Source organism: Phyllobates terribilis, unplaced genomic scaffold (assembly GCF_046119375.1).
Source record: "Phyllobates terribilis strain yellow unplaced genomic scaffold, ASM4611937v1 Scaffold_1__5_contigs__length_1240528914, whole genome shotgun sequence".
Taxonomy (NCBI): domain Eukaryota; kingdom Metazoa; phylum Chordata; class Amphibia; order Anura; family Dendrobatidae; genus Phyllobates; species Phyllobates terribilis.
Genome location: NW_027362761.1, coordinates 580,870,979 through 580,895,057, shown reverse-complemented (window position 1 = coordinate 580,895,057; position 24,079 = coordinate 580,870,979). Strand labels below are relative to the sequence as shown.

General features: G+C 48.2%; 1 protein-coding gene across 2 annotated transcripts in view; it reads left to right on the top strand.

Annotated features, from left to right (window-relative positions):
* ADAMTS12 (ADAM metallopeptidase with thrombospondin type 1 motif 12) overlaps positions 1-24,079 on the top strand; it is a 639,247-nt gene that overhangs the window by 1,239 nt on the left and 613,929 nt on the right. The gene's annotated exons all lie outside the window — the stretch shown is intronic.

The following is a 24,079-nucleotide window of genomic DNA, read 5'->3' as shown; positions in this document are numbered from 1 at the left end:
ACCTCATAATATAACTCAGCTTCTGCAGAACCTCATAATACACCTCAGCTTCTGCAGAACCTCATAATACACCTCAGCTTCTGCAGAACCTCATAATATAACTCAGCTTCTGCAGAACCTCATAATACACCTCAGCTTCTGCAGAACCTCATAATACACCTCAGCTGCTGCAGAACCTCATACCACACCTCAGCTTCTGCAGAACCTCATACTACACCTCAGCTGCTGCAGAACCTCATACTACACCTCAGCTGCTACAGAACTTCTTAATATACCTCAGCTGCAGAACCTCATAATACACCTCAGCTGCAGCAGAACCTCATAATACACCTCAGCTGCTGCAGAACCTCATAATACATCTCAGCTGCTGCAGAACCTCATAATACACCTCAGCTGCTGCAGAACCTCATAATACACCTCAGCTGCTGCAGAACCTCATAATACACCTCAGCTGCTGCAGAATCTCATAATATACCTCAGCTGCTGCAGAACCTCATAATACACCTCAGCTGCTGCAGAATCTCATAATACACCTCAGCTGCTGCAGAACCTCATAATACACCTCAGCTGCTGCAGAGCATCATAATGTACCTCAGCTGCTGCAGAACCTCATAATATAATTCAGCTGCTGCAGAACATCATAATACACCTCAGCTGCTGCACAACCTCATAATACACCTCAGCTGCTGCAGAACCTCGTAATACACCTCAGCTGCTGCAGAACCTCGTAATACACCTCAGCTGCTGCAGAACCTCGTAACACACCTCAGCTGCTGCACAACCTCATAACACACCTCAGCTGCTGCACAACCTCATAATACACCTCAGCTGCTGCACAACCTCATAATACACCTCAGCTGCTGCACAACCTCATAATACACCTCAGCTGCTGCACAACCTCATAATACACCTCAGCTGCTGCAGAACATCATAATACACCTCAGCTGCTGCAGAACCTCATAATACACCTCAGCTGCTGCAGAGCCTCATAATACACCTCAGCTGCTTCAGAACCTCATAATACACCTCAGCTGCTGCAGAGCCTCATAATACACCTCAGCTGCTGCACAACCTCATAACACAGCTCAGCTGCTGCAGAGCCTCATAATACACCTCAGCTGCTGCAGAACTGCATAATACACCTCAGCTGCTGCAGAACCTCATAATACACCTCAGCTGCTGCAGAACTGCATAATACACCTCAGCTGCTGCAGAACCTCATAATACACCTCAGCTGCTGCACAACCTCATAATACACCTCAGCTACTGCAGAACCTCATAATACACCTCAGCTGCTGCACAACCTCATAATACACCTCAGCTGCTGCACAACCTCATAATACACCTCAGCTGCTGCAGAGCATCATAATGTACCTCAGCTGCTGCAGAACCTCATAATATAATTCAGCTGCTGCAGAACCTCATAATACACCTCAGCTGCTGCAGAACCTCATAATACACCTCAGCTGCTGCACAACCTCGTAATACACCTCAGCTGCTGCACAACCTCATAACACACCTCAGCTGCTGCAGAACCTCATAATACACCTCAGCTGCTGCACAACCTCGTAATACACCTCAGCTGCTGCACAACCTCATAACACACCTCAGCTGCTGCACAACATCATAACACACCTCAGCTGCTGCAGAAAATCATAACACACCTCAGCTACTGCAGAACCTTGTAATACACCTCAGCTGCTGCACAACATCATAATACACCTCAGCTGCTGCAGAAAATCATAACACACCTCAGCTACTGCAGAACCTTGTAATACACCTCAGCTGCTGCACAACCTCATAACACACCTCAGCTGCTGCACAACCTCATAATACACCTCAGCTGCAGCAGAACATCATAATACACCTCAGCTGCTGCAGAAAATCATAATACACCTCAGATGCTGCAGACCCTCATAATACACCTCAGCTGCTGCACAACCTCATAATACACCTCAGCTGCTGCACAACCTCATAATACACCTCAGCTGCTGCACAACATCATAATACACCTCAGCTGCTGCATGTGATCACAATGTAAAATATTTGGTTTTGAAATGTTGTAGTTCTCACACTGACCACTAGAGCATAAAAAGTCTTATGCAGCTCACTTGCCAGCTTTGCTATACAGAGTGAGACAGAATGAGTAGAGTCATCTCATAATTATTATTAGAAGGTGAGAAGTTAATGATGGCTACAGACCTAGATAAGGCAGGATGATAACATCACTTCCTGAAGGTTTAATAACCTATAATATTTCTATGTAAAGTAACTTCCAATCTTTACAGCTTATACCAGGGGTCTCAAACACACGGCCCGTGGCCTTCAGGCTGCTTCATGCGGCCCGCAGGCACCATAGACCCCGATCGCGGCCCGGTCCAGGAGCAGCCGGCAGCTGCGCTTCAGTTCAGTGTATTGCCGCGCAGGGACTGGTTCTCTGCACAGCAATACCTGTGCCAGCCGCCGACCTATCAGAGGCCAGCAGCTGACATCTGCGCATGGCAGTGACATCATATGCTGCTGTCTGCACAGCAATTCCGGCGGCTGGCACTGGTATTGCTGTGCAGAGAGCCGGTGTCTGCGCGGCAATACACTGAACTGAAGCGCAGCTGCCGGCAGCTCCAGGACCGGGCCGCGATCGGGGTCTATGGTGCCTGCGGGCCACAGGTGCAGAAAGGACGCCGAGGGAATGGAGGACAGGTGAGAAGAATCTTTTTTTTCTCTTGTATGTGTAGAACGGCACAAGGGACAGTCCTTCAAGCAGGGGCGTACATAGGAATCATGGGGCCCCATAGCAGAAGCTCTAATTGGGGCCCCCCCCAAAAGAAAATGTAAATAATAGTTGGGGTCACCAAAGATTAGATCTCACAACTTTCCATCCTTTACATAGTAATTTTCCACCTGCTGAAGTCCTAGATCTCTCTTTCATTGCCCCATAAAGTGTGATGCCAATAAAAGGGCCCCCCAAACACAGTATGAAACCCCCATGGTGAATTCCTACACATGCACAGTATAATGACCCTACTGTGCCGCACCTCAACTCCCAGGGCAAAGTATGCTGACCCCAACACAGTATGAGCCGCTAGAGAGGATGGTACATAATAAGAGAGGGTGTTATACATAATAAAAGAGGAAACTATATAACTAAGGATGGCGCTATACATAATAAGTGAGTACACTATATACTAAGGGACTGTGCTATACATAATAAGGCTACATTCCTGCATCTGTGTGCAGTGTCGATGTGCTGCCCTGCATTGAGCATGTCCTATTCTAATCCTCAAAATCGGATCAGAACAGGACATTCTCTGACCCTCTTAGATCTCATTCTCAGATCCGTGATTTTCATGGATGTGTGAATGGATCTATAAAACTGTACGAGTCCGTGGACCATCCGTTAAAAAGATCTGGCAGCACACGGACATTTCACACAACTGTGAGAATGCAGCCTAAGGGATTTTACAGATCACACTATCACTCCAAGTCACACAGCGCAGATACAGAATAATATTTACATCCAGGCACTTACCGCTGACGTCTCATCTGATTAGAGCCGGTTTCTGCTGCTTCTTCTCCGTCTGGTCAGACCTTCATGTCGACATCTCCCAGCCACGACTCGTCTTGCCACGATGATCTCCAGCCTAGAAAATAACAAGGTCACATATTGTATGTATACATGTGTCTCCCCAGCTCTGCGTCCTCGAATACAGATATGTAACCCCCCCCCATTAATACACTATTAGCCACTTAGTAATCAAAATATAAAGTGATAAGCAGCACTGTGCCCCCCATTAACTATAATCTGCACCGGCCAATGATATAAATTATTCATTCTCTGTGACTCTCCCCAATTAACTGTAAGGCTATGTGCACACGGAAAACATACAAGGCTTCACAGTACAAGCAAAGTGAAACCCCCATCATTTCTCTCTCCCAGCACCCCCATCATTGCTCTCTCCCAGCACCCCCATCACTGCTCTCTCCCAGAACCCCCATCACTGCTCTCTCCCAGAACCCCCGTCATTGCTCTCTCCCAGAACCCCCGTCATTCCTCTCTCCCACCACCTCTATCATTTCTCTCTCTCAGCACCCCCATCACTGCTCTCTCCCAGAACCCCCGTCATTCCTCTCTCCCACCACCTCTATCATTTCTCTCTCTCAGCACCCCCATCATTGCTCTCTCCCAGCACCCCCGTCATTGCTCTCTCCCAGCACCCCCGTCATTGCTCTGTCCCAGCACCCCCGTCATTGCTCTGTCCCAGCACCCCCGTAATTGCTCTGTCCCAGCACCCCCGTCATTGCTCTCTCCCAGCACCCCCATCATTGCTCTCTCTCAGCACCCCATCATTGCTCTGTCCCAGCACCTCCATCATTGCTCTGTCCCAGCATCCCATCATTGCTCTGTCCCTGCAACCCCATCATTGCTCTCTCCCAGCACCCCCATCATTGCTCTCTCCCAGCATCCCTATCATTGCTCTCTTCCAGCAACCCCATCATTGCTCTCTCCCACCACCCCCATCATCATTGCTCTCTCGAACCACCCCCATCATTGCTCTCTCCCACCACCCCCGTCATTGCTTTCTCCCAGCAACACGTCATTGCTCTCCCCTTCCCCACCATCCCCATCATTGCTCTCCCCAGTCCTATCAGCCCCATTATTGCTCTTCCCAGCCCCATTATTGCTCTTCCCAGCCCCATCATTGCTCTCCCCAGCCCCATTATTGCTCTTCCCAGCCCCATCATTGCTCTAACCAGCCCCATCATTGCTCTCACCAACCCCAGCAGTCCCATTGCTCTTCCCAGACCCATAAACTCCATCATTCCTCTCCCCAGCCCCATCATTGCTCTCCCAAGCCCCATCAGTCCCATCATTGCTCTCCCCAGCACCATCATTTCTCTCCCGAGCCCCATTATTGCTCTTCCCAGCCCCATCAGCCCCTTTATTGCTCTCCCCAGCCCCTTCATTGCTCTCCCCGGCCCCATCAGCCCCATCATTCCTCTTCCCGGCCCCATCAGCCCCATCATTCCTCTCCCCGGCCCCATCAGCCCCATTATTGCTCTCCCCAGCCCCATCAGCCCCATTATTGCTCACCCCAGCCCCATCATTGCTCTCCCCAGCCCAATCAGCCCCATTATTGCTCTCCCCAGCCCCACCATCCCATTATTCCTCTCGCCAGCCCCAGCCCCATCAGCCCCATTATTGCTCTTCCGGCCCCATCATTCCCCTTCCCGGCCCTATCAGCCCCATCATTCCTCTCCCTGGCCCCATCAGCCCCATTATTGCTCTCCCCAGCACCATCATTCCTCTCCTCAGCCCCATCAGCCCCATTGTTCCTCTCCCCAGCCCCATCATCTCATCATTCCTCTCCCCAGCCCCATCAACTCCATTATTCCTCTACCCAGCCCCATTATTGCTCACCCCAGCCCCCAGCAATGATGCGGATGGTGGGGCTGGGGAGAGCAATGATGGGATCATCATTGCTCTCCCCAGCCCCACCATCCCCATCATTGCTCTCCCCAGTCCCCGTCATTCCTCTCCCCAGCCCCATCATTGCTCTCCCCAGCCCCACCATCCCATTATTCCTCTCCCCAGCCCCATCAACCCCATCATTCCTCTCCCCAGCCCCATTATTGCTCTTCCCAGCCCCATTATTGCTCTTCCCAGCCCCATTATTGCTCTCCCCAGCCCCTTCATTTCTCTCCCCAGCCCCATTATTGCTCTTCCCAGCCCCATTATTGCTCTTCCCAGCCCCATTATTGCTCTTCCCAGCCCCATTATTGCTCTCCCCAGCCCCATAATTCCTCTCCCTAGCCCCATTATTCCTCTCGCCAGCCCCATTATTGCTCTTCCCAGCCCCATCATTCCTCTCCCCAGCCCCATCAGCCCCAATATTGCTCTCCCCAGCCCAAAAACCCAATTTTTCCTCTCCCCAGCCCCATCATTCATCTCCCCAGCCCCATTATTGCTCTGCCCAGCCCCATCAGTCTCATTATTGCTCTTCCCAGCCCCATCACTCCTCTCCCCAGCCCCATCAGCCCCATTATTGCTCTTCCCAGCCCCATCATTCGTCTCCCCAGCCCCATCAGCCCCATTATTGCTCTCCCCAGCCCCACCATCCCACCATTGCTCTCCCCCCACCTCTCCTCCCCAGCGTTTCAGTAAAAAAAAAAACAAAAAAAAAAAACAACAAAGCTCGCTCCCCTGCAGCATCCTCCTGGTTGCCGGCAGCTTTCTTCCTGACCCAGGCGCGCGCTGCATGGTGACGTCATCAAGCTGCGCGCGCCTGGGTCAGGGAGGAAGCAGAGGACGAACCCTCCAGCTCCGCTGACAGCAGCAGAGCTACAGGGATCGCTCACTTACCGCCACGTGCAGGGAACAGCTGCACATTGCGGGCCCCTTGGTGCAACAGCATGATGGGGACCCGGCGCAGCTGCACCGGCGACGGTATGTCCACCCCTGGACTGCTATGGGGCCCCCCGGCTCACGGGCCCCATAGCAGTCGCGTGGTCTGCCGCCATTGGCGGTACCCCACTGCCTCCAAGATGGGGACCAGGCTGGGGACAGTCCTCCAAGATGGGGACCAGGCTGGGGACAGTCCTAAAAGATGGGGACCAGGTTGGGGACAGTCCTAAAAGATGGGGACCAGGCTGGGGACAGTCCTAAAAGATGGGGACCAGGCTGGGGACAGTCCTCCAAGATGGAGAGCAGGCTAGGGACGCGTTTTTGATGCGTTTTTTGCGGCGGTTTTCCTGCCGCGGAGTTGCTGCGAAAACACTTGTTAATAGGTCTGCCAGCTATTGCAATGGTAATCCGGATGTGCTCAGGATTACCGTTGCAGAAAAAAATGCAGCATGTCCATTGTTCGGGCTTTTCCTGCACGAATTCGCGCCCATTGACTTGCAAGTCCACAGGTATAATATCTATATCATGATGACTTTTCACATCCACATCTCATTCTCCGGTCTTGTACAGCACAACCTCACACGATATCCTTAAAAATAATAGTGTTGTTATAATGTCCCTGAATAAAAATATCTACCCTACTCTGTGTCCTTGAATAAATAATTGCCCCTCACTGTGCTCCCTGCACAAATCACTCCCACACTGTCCCTCTTTGGTACATATTCTCTATACTGTCCCCTCCTATAACATATTGCCTCCACACTGTCCGCCCTTATGAACTGTGAGGCTATGTGCCCACGATGCAGAAATGAAGCAGAAAATTTCTGCAGCATTTCTGCATCTCCCTGGCAGAAAAAATGCATGCAGATTGTGCATGCGTTTTTCCTGCAGAATACATGCGGATTCACATGCGGGTTCACTTGCGTTTCCGCATGCAGATTGACAAGAGCTTTCCATGCGATAGCATCACTTGGAAAGTGCTTGACAACTAGGTCACACTGTATAAATCCATGCAACCGGCATGGATTTATACAGTGTGAACCGTAAAAATTAAAACAAATAAAGCTATACTCACCCCGGAGGCCCCGGCGTGGCTGCAGCGCTGCTTCCTGGCTGGTTCCCGGCTGCCGGCATATCGCGAGACAGAGCGGTGAAGGGCCTGCGGTCACATGACTGTGACGTCACCGCAGGTCCTCAAGCGATGCCGGCATTCAGAGAGAAGCCGCCGGACAGGTGAATATAAACTTTATTTGTTATTTTATTCTTTTTTTACAGGTACAATGGTACCCAGGTCTGGATGAGAGTCTCCTCTCCTCCAGAACTGGGTACCATCCGCACATAGAGACGCATAGAAGCCGCTTGTAAAAATGTACAGTCGCGGTTTCTATGCGTCTCAATGCAAGTCAGTGGCGGGAGTTCCGCTGCGCTTCCGCAAAATTAAATGACATGCTGTGGATTTTTGTACGCAGCATAAACGCTGCGGAAAAATCCGCAGCATGTGCATAGAACATGCGGAATCCCCTTGGGGACCATGGGGTGCGGATTACCCAGCGTTTAACAAGCGTTTACGCTGCGGAAATTCTGCAGCATAAACGCTTGAAAAACGCTACGTGGGCACACAGCCTGACACCACACTGTTCCTATCTTCAGTGCCCCATTTCCATAATGGACCCCCACTTCACACTAATGACAATAAAAACTCCTCTGTATCTTATGCTCCATTGGAGTGCTTACCTTCCCGCTGTCTTCTCCTTTTCTGCAGCTCATCAGTGACATCAGCAGTGTGATCAGATGATGTCATCAAGCTGCTGTATGTCACATTGACTTGGAGGTGTGGGCAGTCAGAGCTTCTATTGCACTCGCGTCTGCCACTTGTGCACTCACTTAGCTCCTCCACACAAACAAGCGCTCACTCAGCCCTGCCACACATAGACACACTCAGCCCTGCCACACATAGACACACTCAGCCCTGCCACACATAGACACACTCAGCCCTGCCACACATAGACACACTCAGCCCTGCCACACATAGACTCACTCAGCCCTGCCACACATAGACACACTCAGCCCTGCCACACATAGACACACTCAGCCCTGCCACACATAGACACACTCAGCCCTGCCACACATAGACTCACACACTTATATTTGCCTGTGTCTTGCACCTCTTCCCTTTTTGTCACTGTCACCGATGTGACCAGAGACCATTACGTGACCCCATGTTCCTGGCAGATGGAGGAAGGAGCTGTCGGTTTTTGCAATACCATTATATCCAGCTGCAGGAATGACCTTAGGATGTCGTGACATAGGAGACACCACAGATCGCTGCATGAGGCTAGATGCTAATCTCACCTCGTGGAAGAAGTGACCCATGGACGCACCACTGCTGACAGTACAATAAAACAATCCAAAGTCTTTAATGTAAGCCTAGTTAAAGTTAGAAAAAGAGGAAAAAATGCAAAAGCAACTCTTAGTAATGAATGAATAGTGCACTGCGCTGCACATGTTCCAATACCATCCTCATTCATTAACTGCTCATCTTCTGTCATCTTGGTTGCTGCATATGCCCCATTGCCCCAGTGTATAACATCTTGCCCCTCACCATCGGTGTATATCCTCCGGCCCCCCGCCATGCCGTCTGCAGTTACTGACATGTGACAGAGCGGCCGGTGGTGCAGATCTCACTGATACCAGTGCGGTCCTGTAATAGGAGCCACTGGGGTAACCAGTCCGTCTATGACATTTCTTCCCCCATCAACTGTGAGTGATATTACTGAGAAGTGGAAGGAACCGCAGAAACTCAGGGATGAAGTGGAGACCCCCTAACGTTACAGAGTGGGGGGCCGAGTGCGGAGGAGCAGAGGGCAGAAAAGTCACCACCGCTCTGCTGACCCCATAACTGCAGAGTCCAGACCTCTTCATCAGCACAAACACTGTACCCCCGCCGGGAGTTTCATGGCCGAGCAGCTGCATGCAAGCTTACATCACCAAGCACAATGCTGAGCGTCGGATGCATAGTATAAAGCCGCCACCTCTGGACTCTGGAGGAGACATGTTCTGTGCAGTGACGGATCACACTTCTCTATCTGAGTCTGATGAAGGAGTCTGGGTTTGGTGATTCCAGGAGGACGTTACCCCCTGACTGCATTGTGGCCGCTGTACAGATGGAGGAGGAGGATTATGCTCTGGGCTTGTTATCAGGGGTTGGCATTGGGCCCTTAGTTCCAGTGAAGGGAAATCTTAATCTTCAGCACAAGACATTTTGGACAATTGTAGCTTCAGCTTTGTGGGAACAGTTTGGGGTTCTCCCTTTTCCTGTTCCCCATGACTGTGCTCAGTGCACAAGCTCCATACAGACATGGAGGAGAACATGAGCGGCCGCACAGAACCCGGACCTCAGCTCCATCCTACAATGGAGGATGTGAGCCCGGAGCCCCCAACATCAGGGTCTGACCTCACTATTGATCTTCTGGATGAAGAGGCAAAGATTCCCACAGATGCCTCCAAAATCCTGTAGAAATCTTTCACAGAAGAGAGGAGCCATTATATCTGCAGAGGGGCGACTCCATATTAATGTCAATGGATATGAGATGGGAGGTCAGAAAATCTCCAGGAAGGGGAATTTGGAGGGGGCACATACTTTCTCCATATAGTGCAGGTATTATTCATATAGTCAATGTTCTCATATACTTTAGCACTCATTGTGCTGCTGGATGTATTTCTATGCATCTGTAGAGCAATCAGTCCTGTTCACATTTGCTTCACCGTGTTAGGAAATGTTTCACATGTAGTGACCCTGTAGAACGCTTGTCTTGCTCTTAGCTGATGCAATGTATCCAGTGTAGACAATGCTCTGTGAGCGAAACAGATTGATACATTGAAACAATCCAGCAGAGATCTGTGCAGCTGCTGCTGATGTGTTTAGCTCACAGAGCATTGTCTGCACTGGATACATTGTAACAATCCAGCAGAGATCTGTGCAGCTGCTGCTGATGTGTTTAGCTCACAGAGCATTGTCTGCACTGGATACATTGTAACAATCCAGCAGAGATCTATGCAGCTGCTGCTGATGTGTTTAGCTCACAGAGCATTGTCTGCACTGGATACATTGTAACAATCCAGCAGAGATCTGTGCAGCTGCTGATGATGTGTTTCGCTCACAGAGCATTGTCTGCACTGGATACATTGTAACAATCCAGCAGAGATCTGTGCAGCTGCTGCTGATATGTTTAGCTCACAGAGCATTGTCTGCACTGGATACATTGTAACAATCCAGCAGATATCTGTGCAGCTGCTGCTGATGTGTTTGGCTCACAGAGCATTGTCTGCACTGGATACATTGTAACAATCCAGCAGAGTTCTGTGCAGCTGCTGCTGATGTGTTTGGCTCACAGAGCATTGTCTGCACTGGATACATTGTAACAATCCAGCAGAGTTCTGTGCAGCTGCTGCTGATGTGTTTCGCTCACTGAGCATTGTCTGCACTGGATACATTGTAACAATCCAGCAGAGATCTATGCAGCTGCTGCTGATGTGTTTCGCTCACAGAGCATTGTCTGCACTAGATACATTGTAACAATCCAGCAGAGATCTATGCAGCTGCTGCTGATGTGTTTAGCTCACAGAGCATTGTCTGCACTGGATACATTGTAACAATCCAGCAGAGTTCTGTGCAGCTGCTGCTGATGTGTTTCGCTCACAGAGCATTGTCTGCACTGGATACATTGTAACAATCCAGCAGAGATCTGTGCGGCTGCTGCTGATGTGTTTCGCTCACAGAGCATTGTCTGCACTGGATACATTGTAACAATCCAGCAGAGTTCTGTGCAGCTGCTGCTGATGTGTTTCGCTCACAGAGCATTGTCTGCACTGGATACATTGTAACAATCCAGCAGAGATCTGTGCAGCTGCTGCTGATGTGTTTAGCTCACAGAGCATTGTCTGCACTGGATACATTGTAACAATCCAGCAGAGATCTGTGCAGCTGCTGCTGATGTGTTTCGCTCACAGAGCATTGTCTGCACTGGATACATTGTAACAATCCAGCAGAGATCTATGCAGCTGCTGCTGATGTGTTTAGCTCACAGAGCATTGTCTGCACTGGATACATTGTAACAATCCAGCAGAGATCTATGCAGCTGCTGCTGATGTGTTTAGCTCACAGAGCATTGTCTGCACTGGATACATTGTAACAATCCAGCAGAGTTCTGTACAGCTGCTGCTGATGTGTTTCGCTCACAGAGCATTGTCTGCACTGGATACATTGTAACAATCCAGCAGAGATCTATGCAGCTACTGCTGATGTGTTTCGCTCACAGAGCATTGTCCGCACTGGATACATTGTAACAATCCAGCAGAGACCTATGCAGCTGCTGCTGATATGTTTCGCTCACAGAGCATTGTCTGCACTGGATACATTGTAACAATCCAGCAGAGATCTATGCAGCTGCTGCTGATGTGTTTAGCTCACAGAGCATTATCTGCACTGGATACATTGTAACAATCCAGCAGAGATCTATGCAGCTGCTGCTGATGTGTTTAGGTCACAGAGCATTGTCTGCACTGGATACATTGTAACAATCCAGCAGAGTTCTGTGCAGCTGCTGCTGATGTGTTTAGCTCACAGAGCATTATCTGCACTGGATACATTGTAACAATCCAGCAGAGATCTATGCAGCTGCTGCTGATGTGTTTAGTTCACAGAGCATTGTCTGCACTGGATACATTGTAACAATCCAGCAGAGTTCTGTGCAGCTGCTGCTGATGTGTTTCGCTCACAGAGCATTGTCTGCACTGGATACATTGTAACAATCCAGCAGAGTTCTGTGCAGCTGCTGCTGATGTGTTTCGCTCACAGAGCATTGTCTGCACTGGATACATTGTAACAATCCAGCAGAGATCTGTGCAGCTGCTGCTGATGTGTTTGGCTCACAGAGCATTGTCTACACTGGATACATTGTAACAATCCAGCAGAGATCTGTGCAGCTGCTGCTGATGTGTTTAGCTCACAGAGCATTGTCTACACTGGATACATTGTAACAATCCAGCAGAGATCTGTGCAGCTGCTGCTGATGTGTTTGGCTCACAGAGCATTGTCTGCACTGGATACATTGTAACAATCCAGCAGAGATCTGTGCAGCTGCTGCTGGTTTCGCTCACAGAGCATTGTCTACACTGGATACATTGTAACAATCCAGCAGAGATCTGTGCAGCTGCTGCTGATGTGTTTAGCTCACAGAGCATTGTCTATGCTGGATACATTGTAACAATCCAGCAGAGATCTGTGCAGCTGCTGCGGATGTGTTTAGCTCACAGAGCATTGTCTGCACTGGATACATTGTAACAATCCAGCAGAGATCTGTGCAGCTGCTGCTGATGTGTTTAGCTCACAGAGCATTGTCTACACTGGATACAATGTAACAATCCAGCAGAGATCTGTGCAGCTGCTGCTGATGTGTTTAGATCACAGAGCATTGTCTGCACTGGATACATTGTAACAATCCAGCAGAGATCTGTGCAGCTGCTGCTGATGTGTTTGGCTCACAGAGCATTGTCTGCACTGGATACATTGTAACAATCCAGCAGAGATCTGTGCAGCTGCTGCTGGTTTCGCTCACAGAGCATTGTCTACACTGGATACATTGTAACAATCCAGCAGAGATCTGTGCAGCTGCTGCTGATGTGTTTAGCTCACAGAGCATTGTCTATGCTGGATACATTGTAACAATCCAGCAGAGATCTGTGCAGCTGCTGCGGATGTGTTTAGCTCACAGAGCATTGTCTGCACTGGATACATTGTAACAATCCAGCAGAGATCTGTGCAGCTGCTGCTGATGTGTTTAGCTCACAGAGCATTGTCTACACTGGATACAATGTAACAATCCAGCAGAGATCTGTGCAGCTGCTGCTGATGTGTTTAGATCACAGAGCATTGTCTGCACTGGATACATTGTAACAATCCAGCAGAGATCTGTGCAGCTGCTGCTGATGTGTTTAGCTCACAGAGCATTGTCTGCACTGGATACATTGTAACAATCCAGCAGAGATCTGTGCGGCTGCTGCTGATGTGTTTGGTCACAGAGCATTGTCTGCACTGGATCCATTGTAACAATCCAGCAGAGATCTGTGCAGCTGCTGCTGATGTGTTTCGCTCACAGAGCATTGTCTGCACTGGATCCATTGTAACAATCCAGCAGAGATCTGTGCAGCTGCTGCTGATGTGTTTCGCTCACAGAGCATTGTCTACACTGGATACATTGTAACAATCCAACAGAGATCTGTGCAGCTGCTGCTGATGTATTTAGCTCACAGAGCATTGTCTACACTGGATACATTGTAACAATCCAGCAGAGATCTGTGCAGCTGCTGCTGTGTTTAGCTCACAGAGCATTGTCTACACTTGATACATTGTAACAATCCAGCAGAGATCTGTACAGCTGCTGCTGTGTTTAGCTCACAGAGCATTGTCTACACTGGATACATTGTAACAATCCAGCAGAGATCTGTGCAGCTGCTGCTGTGTTTAGCTCACAGAGCATTGTCTACACTGGATACATTGTAACAATCCAGCAGAGATCTGTGCAGCTGCTGCTGATGTGTTTAGCTCACAGAGCATTGTCTACACTGGATACATTGTAACAATCCAGCAGAGATCTGTGCAGCTGCTGCTGATGTGTTTTGCTCACAGAACATTACCTGCACTGGATACATTGTAACAATCCAGCAGAGATCTGTACAGCTGCTGCTGTGTTTAGCTCACAGAGCATTGTCTACACTTGATACATTGTAACAATCCAGCAGAGATCTGTACAGCTGCTGCTGTGTTTAGCTCACAGAGCATTGTCTACACTGGATACATTGTAACAATCCAGCAGAGATCTGTGCAGCTGCTGCTGATGTGTTTAGCTCACAGAGCATTGTCTACACTGGATACATTGTAACAATCCAGCAGAGATCTGTGCAGCTGCTGCTGATGTGTTTTGCTCACAGAACATTACCTGCACTGGATACATTGTAACAATCCAGCAGAGATCTGTGCAGCTGCTGCTGATGTGTTTAGCTCACAGAGCATTGTCTGCACTGGATACATTGTAACAATCCAGCAGAGTTCTGTGCAGCTGCTGCTGATGTGTTTCGCTCACAGAGCATTGTCTGCACTGGATACATTGTAACAATCCAGCAGAGATCTGTGCAGCTGCTGCTGATGTGTTTAGCTCACAGAGCATTGTCTGCACTGGATACATTGTAACAATCCAGCAGAGTTCTGTGCAGCTGCTGCTGATGTGTTTCACTCACAGAGCATTGTCTGCACTGGATACATTGTAACAATCCAGCAGAGATCTGTGCAGCTGCTGCTGATGTGTTTGGCTCACAGAGCATTGTCTACACTGGATACATTGTAACAATCCAGCAGAGATCTGTGCAGCTGCTGCTGATGTGTTTAGCTCACAGAGCATTGTCTACACTGGATACATTGTAACAATCCAGCAGAGATCTGTGCAGCTGCTGCTTATGTATTTAGCTCACAGAGCATTGTCTGCACTGGATACATTGTAACAATCCAGCAGAGATCTGTGCAGCTGCTGCTGGTTTCGCTCACAGAGCATTGTCTACACTGGATACATTGTAACAATCCAGCAGAGATCTGTGCAGCTGCTGCGGATGTGTTTAGCTCACAGAGCATTGTCTGCACTGGATACATTGTAACAATCCAGCAGAGATCTGTGCAGCTGCTGCTGATGTGTTTAGCTCACAGAGCATTGTCTACACTGGATACAATGTAACAATCCAGCAGAGATCTGTGCAGCTGCTGCTGATGTGTTTAGATCACAGAGCATTGTCTGCACTGGATACATTGTAACAATCCAGCAGAGATCTGTGCAGCTGCTGCTGATGTGTTTAGCTCACAGAGCATTGTCTGCACTGGATCCATTGTAACAATCCAGCAGAGATCTGTGCAGCTGCTGCTGATGTGTTTCGCTCATAGAGCATTGTCTACACTGGATACATTGTAACAATCCAGCAGAGATCTGTACAGCTGCTGCTGATGTGTTTAGCTCACAGAGCATTGTCTGCACTGGATAAATTGTAACAACCCAGCAGAGATCTGTACAGCTGCTGCTGTGTTTAGCTCACAGAGCATTGTCTACACTTGATACATTGTAACAATCCAGCAGAGATCTGTACAGCTGCTGCTGATGTGTTTAGCTCACAGAGCATTGTCTACACTGGATACATTGTAACAATCCAGCAGAGATCTGTGCAGCTGCTGCTGATGTGTTTTGCTCACAGAACATTACCTGCACTGGATACATTGTAACAATCCAGCAGAGATCTGTGCAGCTGCTGCTGATGTGTTTAGCTCACAGAGCATTGTCTGCACTGGATCCATTGTAACAATCCAGCAGAGATCTGTGCAGCTGCTGCTGATGTGTTTCGCTCATAGAGCATTGTCTACACTGGATACATTGTAACAATCCAGCAGAGATCTGTGCAGCTGCTGCTGATGTGTTTAGCTCACAGAGCATTGTCTTCACTGGATAAATTGTAACAACCCAGCAGAGATCTGTACAGCTGCTGCTGTGTTTAGCTCACAGAGCATTGTCTACACTTGATACATTGTAACAATCCAGCAGAGATCTGTACAGCTGCTGCTGATGTGTTTAGCTCACAGAGCATTATCTACACTGGATACATTGTAACAATCCAGCAGAGATCTGTGCAGCTGCTGCTGATGTGTTTTGCTCACAGAACATTACCTGCACTGGATACATTGTAACAATCCAGCAGAGATCTGTGCAGCTGCTGCTGATGTGTTTCACTCACAGAGCATTGTCTGCATTGGATAAATTGTAACAATCCAGCAGAGATCTGTGCAGCTGCTGCTGATGTGTTTAGCTCACAGAGCATTGTCTGCACTGGATACATTGTAACAATCCAGCAGAGCTATCTGTGCAGCTGCTGCTGATGTGTTTGGCTCACAGAGCATTGTCTGCACTGGATACATTGTAACAATCCAGCAGAGATCTCTGCAGCTGCACTGGATACATTGTAACAATCCAGCAGAGATCTGTGCAGCTGCTGCTGATGTGTTTCGCTCACAGAGCATTGTCTGCACTGGATACATTGTAACAATCCAGCAGAGATCTGTGCAGCTGCTGATGATGTGTTTAGCTCACAAGAGCATTGTCTGCACTGGATACATTGTAACAATCCAGCAGAGATCTGTGCAGCTGCTGCTGATGTGTTTCGCTCACAGAGCATTGTCTACACTGGATACATTGTAACAATCCAGCAGAGATCTGTGCAGCTGCTGCTGATGTGTTTGGCTCACAGAGCATTGTCTGCACTGGATACATTGTAACAATCCAGCAGAGATCTGTGCAGCTGCTGCTGATGTGTTTGGCTCACAGAGCATTGTCTGCACTGGATACATTGTAACAATCCAGCAGAGATCTGTACAGGTGCTGCTGTGTTTAGCTCACAGAGCATTGTCTACACTGGATACATTGTAACAATCCAGCAGAGATCTGTGCAGCTGCTGCTGATGTGTTTAGCTCACAGAGCATTGTCTACACTGGATACATTATAACAATCCAGCAGAGATCTGTGCAGCTGCTGCTGATGTGTTTCGCTCACAGAGCATTGTCTACACTGGATACATTGTAACAATCCAGCAGAGATCTGTGCAGCTACTGCTGATGTGTTTGGCTCACAGAGTATTGTCTGCACTGGATACATTGTAACAATCCAGCAGAGATCTGTGCAGCTGCTGCTGATGTGTTTGGCTCACAGAGCATTGTCTGCACTGGATACATTGTAACAATCCAGCAGAGCTCAGTGCAGCTGCTGCTGATGTGTTTAGCTCACACAGCATCGCCTGCACCAGATACATTGTAACAATCCAGCAGAGATCTGTGCAGCTGCTGCTGCTGTGTTTAGCTCACAGAGCATTGTCTACACTGGATACATTGTAACGATCCAGCAGAGATCTGTACAGCTGCTGCCGATGTGTTTCGCTCACAGAGCATTGTCTGCACTGGATACATTGTAACAATCCAGCAGAGATCTGTGCAGCTGCTCCTGATGTGTTTCGCTCACAGAGCATTGTCTGCACTGGATACATTGTAACAATCCAGCAGACATCTGTGCAGCTGCTGCTGATGTGTTTCGCTCACAGAGCATTGTCTGCACTGGATACATTGTAACGATCCAGCAGAGAGATCTGTGCAGCTGATGATGTGTTTACCTCACAGAACATTGTCTGCACTGGATACATTGTAACAATCCAGCAGAGATCTGTGCAGCTGCTGCTGATGTGTTTCGCTCACAGAGCATTGTCTGCACTGGATACATTGTAACAATCCAGCAGAGATCTGTGCAGCTGCTGCTGATGTGTTTGGCTCACAGAGCATTGTCTGCACTGGATACATTGTAACAATCCAGCAGAGATCTGTGCAGCTGCTGCTGATGTGTTTCGCTCACAGAGCATTGTCTACACTGGATACATTGTAACAATCCAGCAGAGATCTGTGCAGCTGCTGCTGATGTGTTTGGCTCACAGAGCATTGTCTGCACTGGATACATTGTAACAATCCAGCAGAGATCTGTGCAGCTGCTGCTGATGTGTTTGGCTCACAGAGCATTGTCTGCACTGGATACATTGTAACAATCCAGCAGAGATCTGTACAGCTGCTGCTGATGTGTTTAGCTCACAGAGCATTGTCTGCACTGGATACATTGTAACAATCCAGCAGAGATCTGTGCAGCTGCTGCTGATGTGTTTAGCTCACAGAGCATTGTCTACACTGGATACATTGTAACAATCCAGCAGAGATCTGTGCAGCTGCTGCTGATGTGTTTCGCTCACAGAGCATTGTCTACACTGGATACATTGTAACAATCCAGCAGAGATCTGTACAGCTGCTGCTGTGTTTAGCTCACAGAGCATTGTCTACACTTGATACATTGTAACAATCCAGCAGAGATCTGTACAGCTGCTGCTGATGTGTTTAGCTCACAGAACATTGTCTACACTGGATACATTTTAACAATCCAGCAGAGATCTGTACAGCTGCTGCTGATGTGTTTTGCTCACAGAGCATTGTCTGCACTGGATACATTGTAACAATCCAGCAGAGATCTGTGCAGCTGCTGCTGATGTGTTTCGCTCACAGAGCATTGTCTGCACTGGATACATTGTAACAATCCAGCAGAGCGATCTGTGCAGCTGCTGCTGATGTGTTTAGCTCACAGAGCATTGTCTGCACTGGATACATTGTAACAATCCAGCAGAGATCTGTGCAGCTGCTGCTGATGTGTTTAGCTCACAGAGCATTGTCTACACTGGATACATTGTAACAATCCAGCAGAGATCTGTACAGCTGCTGCTGATGTATTTAGCTCACAGAGCATTGTCTACACTGGATATATTGTAACAATCCAGCAGAGATGTGTGCGGCTGCTGCTGATGTGTTTCGCTCACAGAGCATTGTCTATACTGGATACATTGTAACAATCCAGCAGAGATCTGTGCTGCTGATGATATGCTTAGCTCACAGAGCATTGTCTGCGCTGGATACATTGTAACAATCCAGCAGAGATCTGTACAGCTGCTGCTGATGTGTTTCGCTCACAGAGCATTGTCTGCACTGGATACATTGTAACAATCCAGCAGAGATCTACGCCGCTGCTGCTGATGTGTTTCGCTCACAGAGCATTGTCTACACTGAATACATTGTAACAATCCAGCAGAGATCTGCGCAGCTGCTGCTGATGTGTTTCGCTCACAGAGCATTGTCTACACTGGATACATTGTAACAATTCATCAGAGATCTGTGCAGCTGCTGCTTATGTGTTTAGCTCACAGAGCATTGTCTGCACTGGATACATTGTAACAATCCAGCAGAGATCTGTGCAGCTGCTGCTGATGTGTTTAGCTCACAGAGCATTGTCTACACTGGATACATTGTAACAATCCAGCAGAGATCTGTGCAGCTGCTGCTGATGTGTTTAGCTCACAGAGCATTGTCCACACTGGATACATTGTAACAATTCAACAGAGATCTGTGCGGCTGCTGCTGATGTGTTTCGCTCACAGAGCATTGTCTACACTAGATACATTGTAACAATCCAGCAGAGATCTGTGCAGCTGCTGCTGATGTGTTTGGCTCACAGAGCATTGTCTACACTGGATACATTGTAACAATCCAGCAGAGATCTGTGCAGCTGCTGCTGATGTGTTTGGTTCACAGAGCATTGTCTACACTGGATACATTGTAACAATCCAGCAGAGATCTGTGCTGCTGATGATGTGTTTAGCTCACAGAGCATTGTCTACACTGGATACATTGTAACAATCCAGCAGAGATCTGTGCAACTGCTGCTGACGTGTTTAGCTCACAGAGTATTGTCTACACTGGATACATTGTAACAATCCAGCAGAGATCTGTGCAGCTGCTGCTGATGTGTTTAGCTCACAGAGCATTGTCTACACTGGATACATTGTAACAATCCAGCAGAGATCTGTGCGGCTGCTGCTGATGTGTTTCGCTCACAGAGCATTGTCTATACTGGATGCATTGTAACAATCCAGCAGAGATCTGTGCTGCTGATGATGTGTTTAGCTCACAGAGCATTGTCTACACTGGATACATTGTAACAATCCAGCAGAGATCTGTGCAGCTGCTGCTGATGTGTTTGGCTCACAAAGCATTGTCTGCACTGGATACATTGTAACAATCCAGCAGAGATCTGTACAGCTGCTGCTGATGTGTTTCGCTCACAGAGCATTGTCTGCACTGGATACATTGTAACAATCCAGCAGAGATCTGCGCAGCTGCTACTGATGTTTTTCGCTCACAGAGCATTGTCTGCACTGGATACATTGTAACAATCCAGCAGAGATCTGCGCAGCTGCTGCTGATGTGTTTCGCTCACAGAGCATTGTCTACACTGGATACATTGTAACAATCCAGCAGAGATCTGTGCAGCTGCTGCTGATGTGTTTCGCTCACAGAGCATTGTCTACACTTTATACATTGTAACAATCCAGGAGAGATCTGTGAGGCTGCTGCTGATGTGTTTAGCTCACAGAGCATTGTCTGCGCTGGAAACATTGTAACAATCCAGCAGAGATCTGTGCAGCTGCTGCTGATGTGTTTAGCTCACAGAGCATTGTCTACACTGGATACATTGTAACAATCCAGCAGAGATCTGTGCAGCTGCTGCTGATGCTTTTAGCTCACAGAGCATTGTCTGCACTGGATACATTGTAACAATCCAGCAGAGATCTGTGCAGCTGCTGCTGATGCGTTTGGCTCACAGAGCATTGTCTGCACTGGATACATTGTAACAATCCAGGAGAGATCTGTGCAGCTGCTGCTGATGTGTTTCGCTCACAGAGCATTGTCTGCACTGGATACATTGTAACAATCCAGCAGAGATCTGTGCAGCTGCTGCTGATGTGTTTCGCTCACAGAGCATTGTCTGCACTGGATACATTGTATCAGCTGAGATCAGGGCAATGTACAGGGTTCCTGCCTCTTAATGGAAAGAATTGTCCTCATTCACTGACAGCTATTGCTGTATATCTTGAAAATGCAGAGGATTTGAAGCACAAAGTCTATGAGAACTTTTCTTCTATTTTCTGGTTTTCGTGCTGGTGTTGGTAGTGCCCCGTGGTTATCGCAGATGATACACACAGGCTCCAGCCCTGCAGATCTACATGGTTTCTCTGGATTTTCTCACGTCCGTCATTCTTCTTCATTTTCTGCCTGCGATGGTCAGATCCGTGCACGGCTGTGATGTGCGGCTCCACATGGGAGCTCTGCGTACAGACAGATATGCTCAGACCGCAGGGCGCTCTATCTATCTCATCTACGCAGGCTTTAATATCATTTTTCATGTGTAAATTCAATGAATTTCATTTTTTTTTGTCTGAAGGATTAGTGGTAACATTATGGGAAAAAAAATGTATCAAGGGAAGTCGCTGTTCAAGGAGACACGAAGGAGACGCTGTTCAAGGAGACACGAAGGAGCCGCATGGCGTCGGCTTCATTTACAGATAAGAATATTCCGGATTGCGAGAACGTATTGTGAAGACCATGAAGCATTAAATGACCGATTATGTGCCGAGGACCGGACACATTCCACTTATCGAGCTCGCTGACAGTAACAACATGTGCACAGGAAATGCCTGACGAGAAACACATGTCATCAGATTTCCAACGACGTCCAGTATCTAAATATCATTAGTTGCATTAAAGGAAGTAGTAAAATAGTCAAAGCTCAGTCCTGGACTTAATGCACATGGACAACATATTGTACGCAGATCACAGTGACATCTAAGGGGTTAAACAGCTGCAATAAGGGTTAGCTCCAGTGCTGGATGTATAACACAGCTGGCACCCGCAGTGTACGGAGCACGCTCAGCTCCTGGGCCTGCCACGGATATCCTCAGTAGATGTATATGTCGCCAGCAGATGATCTTGAAATTTCTGTCACATCGGTGCTCCTGTCCACCCCCTGAGCAGAGAACTGCAACATTCAGATGTTTCTTTACCTTTGATCTGAGCTCTCGTGAAATGATCACCTTGGAAGAAAATTTTGTTTCTATGATACTCTGTCAGGAAATGTTTCTACTACAATATTTGTGGCCATTCAGTGGTTGTGGGGTGTATTGCAGCCTGTTAATTATTTTTCTAGCATGTTGCTATGATTTGTATCAAGAGAATTTGGAGTCCTTAAAGAGGCTTGAAGAAAGATGAGAGTGTATAATGCAGGTAAACAGTATGCAACAGTGGAGACACAGGTGGATCAACAGTATATTTATTTTATTTAACAACTAATATTAATTGTAAAACACGTATTATAGGGTAACAATTTCTTTACAATGTTTGACAGTAAAATAAGTAGGAAATCACATAACTGAATAAAATATCTGAATACACTAGAATTCAGGGGCTGGTAGTTTTAAAATGATCTACTGAAGGGAAGGGGAACTAGATTGTCATTACCTATACCGGGGTAGTCTTTTAAAGCCGTGGCAATACTCTGTTCCTATCACAACTCTCTGCCCGTTTCCCCCGTCACTCTCTATCCACTTTTGCGATGCCGCTCTGGCGTCTGCTGGTCGCCATATGACCACTCTCTTTCCCTCTATCTGTGCCCGGTACCATATGTCTCTGTCAGAGGTGACGGCTTGTCTCGCGCGTCCATCCTGGTCGCCAACCCAACTGTGAATCTCCGATCTGACACCTCTGACAACTTCTGTGATGTCCTGTCACTGGTGCACATGTCTGAGAACCGTTCCGCCGCAACCTGATTCCGTTTTGTCGACCAACGTCACCCGGGTGAGGAACCTTGACTGGCTTCACTCGGATCTTCGGGGCTTGACTGTCGATGTCTGGGCTGGGAACCTTGACTGGCATCGCTCGGGTCTTCGTGGCTTGACCGTCAACATCACTCGGGTGAGGAACCTTGACTGGCGTCTCTCGGATCTTCGGAGCTTGACCGTCGATGTCAGAGCTGAGAACCTTGACTGGCGTCGCTCAGGTCTTCATGGCTTGACCGTCGACTTCACTCGGGGGAGGAACCTTGATTGGCGTCGCTCGGACATTCGGAGCTTGACCGTCGACGTCTGGGCTGGGCGGATACGTGGCACCTTTCTTCCTGACAAGAGCTTCTGTCGCTCCTTCCGTCTCTCTCTTCAGCATCAGACTCACCTTAGAACTTGCACATGAGCTGATTTTCTCCTCAGCTCATTTCCCTGACATCACTGTCCCCAGAGTCCTGATCAAACTCCTCCCCTTTGCCACGCTTCCACGCTGCTCCGGTTCCTCAATGTCTTGTCTCCTTACAAGTGGACCATATGTAGTTCCCCACTAGGAGGTAGTTCTCACCCAAGCGGGAGCCAGCAGGAACCATTAAGTCTAAGGCTGGTTCTACACACCCTTCTGTTACGGTCTAAGTATTGACCGTCCCTTGGTCTCCTGACCTACAACAGCTTCATATACTGCCTAGGAGGCTTAAATTGGGCCAGGGACGATTTGGACTTTGTGGACCGTACATGAACTGTGAACATTGGACTTTGATACGAGTCTAGCTAGCACTGTGACCCCTTCATTGTAAGAATTAGCGGTGGTCTTGACATTCAGTCCCCCATCAATCTGTATATACTGGTAATTACCTTAGTCGGAACACCAAACAATGGGGTTGTCCATAGGATAGATGATAATTTATCGATCAGTGGAGCCGCACCGATCGGTAGAACTGGCAACTTTTATCCCCATTAGAATGGAGCAACGCTGCAACATTCATTCTCTATGGGTCTGCTGGAAAATGGAGCACATCGCTCAGCAGCCCCATAGAGAATGAATGAAGCAGTAGTTGATCAGTGCAGATCCTAGCAGATGTTCTCCCCCCTACCGGTTAACTATCTTCACTGGACATTCCCTTTAAATTACATAGAAATCATATTTTCCACACTCTGGGGGTCCACACTGTGCTTTATACAAACGGACACAGATGGATTTTTCACTGATTTATAGGAAACGTTCCATCACCTTCCACATTATACACTGCTCAAAAAAATAAAGGGAACACTTAAACAACAGAATATAACTCCAAGTAAATTAAACACCATGTCTCGCTCCATCCACCAACAGACTGTCCAGG